An 8,302-nucleotide genomic window follows, 5' to 3' on the forward strand; every position below is an offset into this window, starting at 1 on the left:
AGACAAGGTACTAAGAGGCGGTAAGACTATTCGATGATATCTTATTAAGTTTAAGAATTATCCTTTAGAAGATGCTAGATGGATGCAAGGCATACAACTAAAGGATAACCTAAACCTTGTCAATGCTTACCTAGAGTAAGCAAATGTACAAATGTTTAAAATGAAAAAAGTTTTTGTCTTATAAGACTCTCTTTTTCTTTATTGTGCACAAATGTGAAGTAGTATGCATGCTTAGATCAAGTTTGCGGAGATGACGTCTCCCAAACACCTGGTAGAGCTTGTCACTCCACTATGCATGATTAACAGGACTAATGTGTAGATATGCTTGCGGCAGCTTAGGCTCTCAAGCACCAAATGGACTAGTCATCCATTCTAGAACAATGTCATAGGGTGATATAGGGATCCTCTACCCGCTATAAAAAGGACAATAAATAGGCTTTATGTTGTCTACCCCATAGTCGAGGAAGACTATGATTTCAAGAGAGAGGTAATGTGATAATAACTAATATCTAATTCTCCTAAATGATTTTCTCATGTTAAATTGATTATTTAATATGGGGAAGTGCCAGGGGAGAAAAAGCTAGAATATTGGTTAAGCTGGCAGACCGACCATAGTAGGGATCCAAAGGAGGGAAAATAGGGATCCAAAAGGGGGGGCCATCTCCAAAAGAGCAAGGTGAAACAATGGGCTTTAAAAACCCTAAGGTTCAGCCCATTAAGACTTCCAAGATGCTAAGGTTCCAAAAATCAAAGGTTGTGTCCAATGGTTAAACTTAGGAAGATTGGATTCTTTATATGTGTGTACAAAAGTCTTCATGAATCCTACAAAGGAGGGGGCGAGCCTTGCAAGTAGGGGATGAGAGATAAACTCACACACACATACACACACACACACACACTCACAAGACTCCTCTACACAAAGGGAATGAGGGACACATGTCAACTCCCTAACCTAGATGCCCATAAGGTGTACTCAAATCCTATTGGATGGCCATGGAGGTGGACCAATGAGAAATAGGCTAGAGTAAATATAGTTTAATTAATTTAAAAACACTTAATAAAAGAACCAATAATAATTAAGCTCTCGAAGACTATTGGACAGTCTCCCAAGGGGTCCAATGAGCATTCAACAGCCCAATGGCTTGCCTTATTCCTATTGGGCCAGGACACAAAGGGGTCCAATGAGTGTTTAGTTGCATTAATTAATTACCTAAAGCTCTCACAAAAGGGGAAAAGGGGTCACATTTCAGAAGGCTATCACTTATGCTCCTGAAATCCTATCGGCTAAGCCTGGAGAGGTCCAATGGGGTGTCAGCAAGAGAAAATAGCATGAGGGGTCTACCAAGAGAGAGAGAGGGGGACTGATTTTCTCAGGTCATTATCACACACACTCACACACAACCTCATATGTGAAGCAAGAAGGCTCTCTCTCTCTCTCTCTCTGTCTCTCTCTCTATCTCCTTCTCAAGCTTTAATGGAAAGCTTATCACCTACTCCAAGCTTGTGAGAAGGGAGGTCTGCACCAACAATTCTTGGCTTTGTGATGCACACCAAGAGCCAAGATTCAATGTATGCTCATCTCCTCTACCATGCTAATTAGTAAGCTATGCTATGCTAATATGAGTGATATGTGAGGAGATGTACAACTTTCTCGTAAGACTACTCCTTCTTCCTCTCAATCTACTCTCATACCCCGCTAGCTCTCACCATCTTCAAAGGTGTGTGAGGTCTTGGGTCTGAGACCGTGAGGGAATTGATATTGTGTTTTATAAGTGTTTTTCTTAGTGCTTGAAGCTTCTATCTTCATTGCACTAGCTAGTATTGAAGGAACACAAAGAATTGTTTTGTAAAATGTCTCTCTTGATGGGAGAAGCCTATAATACAAAGCCTTTTAGAGGGGGGACCGGCTCCATGTAAATCCGGTCCTCAACTGTTGTCAATAGATTAATTTCTCTCTCTTTTGAAGTATTGTTCATGATATCTAACTAGGTGTTATGCTTTTTGTTGCTATCTCCACCCAAGCACTCTTGTTATTCTCATTAGGAATCTGTTCTAATGAAATGCTCACTATGTTCATGCTATTTTCCGCTACACACAAGTTACTACGCCATTAAATGTTACATCATACTTGCTTGGCTTGATTACGGTTGTCCTTGACCATCTAGATTTGTCTTGATTGATGTAACCTTTGTAAAAATTTGCCTAGGAACCATGTCCTAGCAAAAACGCAAATCCAGAGTACGACATAGAGAAACCCCTATCGGCTTCTCAAGCTGATGAGTGAGTCGTACCCACTGGCCATATTGTCATAAAACACGAATGAAGTGTACTGAAAAAAAGATCCTTGTGACCCCATAAATTTTTTGCACCGTGCCAATGAGAGAGAGACCTTACATGCCTTGCATGTACCACAAGCCATGAATGTTAGGAAACCTGCCTAGGAGACATGCCCTAGGAACTGAAGCCTTGCTTCTTGCTTCCCCCCTCCTCTTGAGAGTAGGAAGAGGATAAATCTAAGAGATACTTGTGAATAAAAGTCTATGACTAAGTAAGTGTATGGAGCCGTGCTCCTCTTGGGAACTCTGAAAGAGAGAGAAAGAAACCTTGCTTCATAGGATAATCCACACGCAATGCATGAGGAAAATCATGTCAATAATCAACAAAGAATCAACCTTGAACGATCTATAGCGGTATAATCCATCACCGTTGGCGTACTTTTAGCTACTCTTTGTGAGAAACTACCGACGCCCCTGCCCTACATGCCTTTGCTATGAGACGCCTTGCATGCCTCGCAAATCTTTTTAATTTTTTTTTTCCAAACTCATGGGTGCTGCTATGCTACCTGCATATTGCCCTTGCATGCGGCTCAAAGCTCATGCTCCCAATGTGCCAAAGCCCACTGCCTTGTTGCATTCAATGGCAGGTTGGGAATCACCTATTGTGTACACAAACCCTAAGTATTCTGAGTGGTGGGCACGTACCTTAAGCCACATCAAGTGGCCTTGGGCGCCTAAGGTATGAAAATACCTTCAAATTGAGCCATGGCAATGACGAGCTTAAGTAGGATGCAAAAATTGACGCAACTCCCTGTACAGAGGTCAAAAGCGAGCACAATTGAAACGAGAATTTCTCCCTGTTGCCACGCGACCCCAATGAGCCCATCTTCTAGCACTTTTAATGTGCCTGCGTGTATGTGATCTTTCCGTTGTGGTTTCGGCCTCCCCGCCTAGCAAGAGAATCTCCACACGTGGTGTGCCTCGACCCCGACATCCTTTTGCAACTGAGCATGCATGGCATGCAAGCACGCTCTTCCTCCTCCTTCCAAGAGAGAGAGAGAGAGAGAGAGAGAGAGAGAGAGAGAGAGAGAGAGAGAGAGAGAGAGAGAGAGAGAGAGAGAGAGAGAGAGAGAGAGAGAGAGAAAATCTGCATAGCATTGCATAGGCGAGAGACCAAGAGAGAGATAGAGAGAGAAAGAGGGAATACACATGCAAAGCCATGCTCTTTCTTCTCCTTCCCTCATCCATAGCTTCTCCCTTCCACTGAGCTTTGATACCAATGTGACACTGAGGGGACTGGAACATACTAGTCTCCATCTAGCCATGCTCTATATAGACCCTTGGCTTGCTAAACATAGAGAGCCCCTTGACTGCATGTCCGTCCTGGCCCTTGGACCTGCCTAAACCTACCCTTGGCATGACTGACGTCTTTTGCAAAATACAGATTTTGCCCTCCGATTGTTTTCTATCCCAATTATCATCTAAGAAGTCCAAACGTCTCGCGGACTTGCAAATGAACATTGTTGTGGTAATTCTGATTTTCTCATTGTAGAAGAAATCTACAAACACTTGAATATGCATAAATAGAGTGAGCCTCACAATATTTGTAGTAATTGAATACTTGAGGGACTTTTGTATATCCTGAAACAACCTATTTCTAAAGATTTCACTTGTTTGGGACGTTGGCAAAGACCAATCCTTGTTGTCAAATGATGGAAGTGGCAAATGAGTCACACGACCCTAGGCAAATGATATTTGGGGTTCCAAATATGACATATCATAAAAGAATATTCCATTATTTGCTACAATCTCCTTGTGTGATCTTCCTCGTACATTTTTGCACCAATGTATGCATGGAAAGCATAAAAAATCCCAACTATGCTCTCAATTGGTTGTCAGTTTGTCCTGTTCAATGGATAAATATTTGCAGCATGTCAAACATGATATCAACCATAAGCCTTCGAAAATAAACATGCACTGAATGAGATATATGCTCAAAATACCATAGAGTTGGGTCCATGTTGTGGAAAACTAGGAAGAGATGTTTGCAACCTTAAGTCTTCGTGCTAGAAAGCATGTTATATGAGGATCTCTTTCACCTGCTTTCTTTGTGCACACACTTTAAACTCTTTAACTTGACCCTTGAAAGCATCCACAAAATCATTGCGTCGCCTCCTCTTCCTCCTCGTTTGCAATAGTACCCAACTCTTGACAATTATTCTAGATGGTATCCACGATTGATCATTTGTAGTATAACTATTAAAAATGGTAACATAGTCAATTGTAGTGTTAGGCCTTCGAGAGGTAGGAATGGTGTGCACTAGAACCGATGTAGAGTTAATGAAAATATGAAAAAGGGAAGACAATTTTGAGAGGGAAGTAGAGGTACTCAAAGTTAAATTTGGGTGGGAGCATAGATACTAGATGGCGCCTTCAATGCAAGTTCTAAAATTCTTTTGTACGAAGTTAGTATGGTTTTGAAAACTTGCACGTGTGTGGAGGAGAGAATAGTTGTGGTGTTGGTTTAGACCCACTAGGCCATATAAGTATGCTTGATGCTTTAGAATTGCAAGTTCATGCGGCCTCTACCTGACTCAAGTAGCAACATTGTTTGAGAGCTTAAAAAGCAACATTGTGTGTGTGTGTGTGTGTGTGTGTGTGTGTGAGAGAGAGAGAGAGAGAGAGAGAGAGAGAGAGAGAGAGAGAGAGAGAGAGAGAGAGAGAATTGGAATTGAAAAGGAGGCCCAAATTTCTTGAGGATTGCTTTAGTCACATAGAGTGAGAGAGAGACAAACTGTAGAAGACTGTAAGGGACCTATTATGCACAAATGGTGAAATAGCATGTGTAGTACTACCTGTAGTGGAAACGAAGACTGAAATAAGCCCGAATAAAAAATTTGAGGAGACTAGGCTCTTTGAGGTCCCCCAAAATTTTTGTCGACCTGCGAACGCTCGCCAAAGCTCACAGAAATCGGAGAAAGTAAGCAAGCGTGTGCTTGAGCTGCTGGCGACTAAGCCGGGGAGGACGCAACCTGCTCTGATACATATTGTTGGAATTAGGGTTGCAGGAAAATACACACAGCTTGGAGAAGACGAAGGAAGCTCAAGGTACACAGCAGAGAGTGTATTAATTAGTGTGCAATGGAAAGAGAGATAGCCCTAGAATGATGGGCGTATATACAATGCGTGGGAGAAAAAACCTCCTAGTGACGCAAAAATACCCCAGCGGTCCTAAGTGTGTTCACACACATCACTACCACATGTATATGGTAAAGGAAGTCATGAAAACACCGGTGATAGGTATGCAAAATACAAAAAATACAACTTTTTTGTACTTAATTGTATGCACAATAAAAAACATGTGGGGCTATAGCAACCTTATACTTACATTAGGAACACATTGAACTTAGTGAGAAAACTAGATTGGTTGCATGAAAAATTATCTATATCTTCAAACATGAAACGATGGGATTTATACCAGATATATGCAGCTAATGTTGTGAGAATGAATTACAACCCACCCCTGTATGTGCATGTCCAAGTCTCAAAACAAGGTATTTAGTCATATATGCCACATCAGATGTTGCCACAATTCCACCCTTGTACTCTTACCTTTGTACTAGACAATGCAACCTTAGGATGCTTCTTGCTAAACACTACGCACATGTGATGGTGGAAGGCACATGAAAGCTTGCCACAAGCTTTCCAAATTCCAACTAGGATTTGCATCAAGTGTATCTCCTCATCCATGCCATGCTCCCACTTTACATCTCCCATAGCATCCTTTATTGGAGTCACGCTTTGTTGGGTGATAGATAGTCGAAGTTATTGTCATGGATATTGGGGCCTATGGAGAGGTAATGATGCTCCATCTTTACTGATAGGCATTCCCAATGCCCTCCTAAATCGCATGTTGGGGGTTAAGGAAGCTCTCGCTAAAAAATATTTGTGGTGTAGCACGCGATGTATCCTAAGAGTTGGGTGTGATGGAAAACTTGCACGTGTGTGGAGGAGAGCATAGTTGGTGTTGGTTTAGACCCACTCGGTCATATAACTATGCTTGATGCTTTAGAATTGCAAGTTCATGGTGCCTCTACCTGACTCAAGTAGCAACATTGTGTGTGTGTGTGTGTGTGTGTGTGTGTGTGAGAGAGAGAGAGAGAGAGAGAGAGAGAGAGAGAGAGAGAGAGAGAATTGGAATTGAAAGGGAAGCCCAAATTTCTTGAGGATTGCTTTAGTCACATAGAGTGAGACAGAGACAGAGGGAGAGAGTGGAAATTGGAATGATACGGGGAACAAAACTTTTGAGGATTGCATTAGTCACATTCTCTCATATTGTACAATTGAATGTATTTACATTCACAGGCGGAGGCCGGAACCTTTTGAAAAAGGACATGGGTCCAGCCAGTCTCTTAGGGAAGGGCGAGGTGAGAGAGGCGGAGCGCCACCAGGGCCTGGAAGAGGGAGGCCAATTGCGAGCGGAGCGCGGTGACACACGCTCGGGCTTCTTGCGAGCGCTTGTGCACGCTGTCGATTCTCTGCCTCAGATCCGCAGCTGTAGCCTGATCTGCATGAGCTGGTCTAGAGACGGTGGCGTAGATATAAGTGACGGCGGAGTGCAGCCCTTGAAGCTAGAAAAAGAGAGCGCTCATGTCCTCCTGCTTCAGGTCACGCTGGAGTTGCCACAGGGGCCCACCCCACATTGTTACCGTCGCTAGGCTACTGCCGCTTTTGCAGCTGGAGGCGACGATCTTGCAGGCGTTGTGGATGGCGACAGATGATGATCGGGGGGGGGGGGGGGGGCGGGGGCGAAGGTTGCAATGGCGGAGGCCAGCACTAGCAGAGATATGAACAAGGTGCCATCCAAGGCGTGATGGAGGGGCTATGCTGCGGTATCACGTCAACAATTAGCTACAGGTGTGAGCAGCTCGCGCTTGGCCGCTAGAGCAGCAAGGCCACCTGCGCCTCTTTGATGGGCTTTGGTTATATTTCGGCCTGCTAGGCCTCGTGGCAAAGCAACTCATGCCGATTGTCGGTCGAATTAGCCGTTAGGTGGCCGTTGACCAAAAATTCAACACGCGGAGCTTACGCGAGGTTTCGAACACCCGACCTAGCGGCCCAGGAGTATTGCCTTCACCACTGCACTACGTGCGTGCTTGTGCACAAGATGTGGCGCATTTTGTAGATATCTTTAAAATGTTTGCTACCCCCCCAAAAAGCGCCATGACCGGCTGGGCCAGTCACGCTCACCTACACGCAGCCTAGCAGGACGATATTTAACCAGAGCCTCTTTGATGGGCCTGTATTGGGGACTGCTGAGCGATTGAAGGCCATCTAAGCACGGTCATAGCCGTCGTGCTGCTGCCAGGTGACCTGCTCTGGAGGTTTGTACTCCTCGGACGCTCTGAATTAGCGCTGCGTGAAGGGAGCCCAGCTCGCGGTCCACGTCGTCTGTCACCTTCTTGAGAGAGGTGCAAGTGTACAACAAGCTCAGCATCTCATGGGCGCGCTGATTGGCCGGTGGAGGCGCATGCGCATTCCTGAGAGCAGAGACAAGAGCGGAGTGGGTGGAGAGCGTGTAGGCGCAAGCGTCCAGCAGCCAATTGAGATGCGCGCTTCCTCCCTGCAGCTGCACAGCTTCCCGACCCGCTGTGCAAGGTCGGCATGGAAGCTGCCCATGAGTAGCTGCACGTCACCTGCACCTGCACCTGCACCTGCACTTGCTGCTAGTTGAAGGGGGGCCGTGTTCTTCATACGGAATGACTGTACTCTGGCCACACCAAAGGGCCTATAAGCATTTAAAATTGTAAAGACTGCTGTTTGTTTCCACTTTTTGTTAAGCTTTTTCTTCATCTGTTCTTCTACTCCCCCCCTTAGGCTTAAAGTGCATGTATATTTGACTAGCTTGGTAAAAAATCTCACAAGTATTAAAAGTCTTAATGCTTTTCTCATCGTGATGAATTTTTCATGTGATTCTTATTTTGATTTTGTACATGTGGAGTGATTGCACTACTTAGTTTTAGTGT

General features: G+C 44.4%; 1 pseudogene; it reads right to left on the minus strand.

Annotated features, from left to right (window-relative positions):
- Positions 1-6,579: 6,579 nt before the first annotated feature.
- On the minus strand, positions 6,580-7,970 carry LOC147440997 (uncharacterized; annotated as a pseudogene).
- Positions 7,971-8,302: the final 332 nt, after the last annotated feature.

Source organism: Adiantum capillus-veneris, chromosome 15 (assembly GCF_014529385.1).
Source record: "Adiantum capillus-veneris isolate H3 chromosome 15, ASM1452938v2, whole genome shotgun sequence".
In the NCBI taxonomy this organism is placed as follows: domain Eukaryota; kingdom Viridiplantae; phylum Streptophyta; class Polypodiopsida; order Polypodiales; family Pteridaceae; genus Adiantum; species Adiantum capillus-veneris.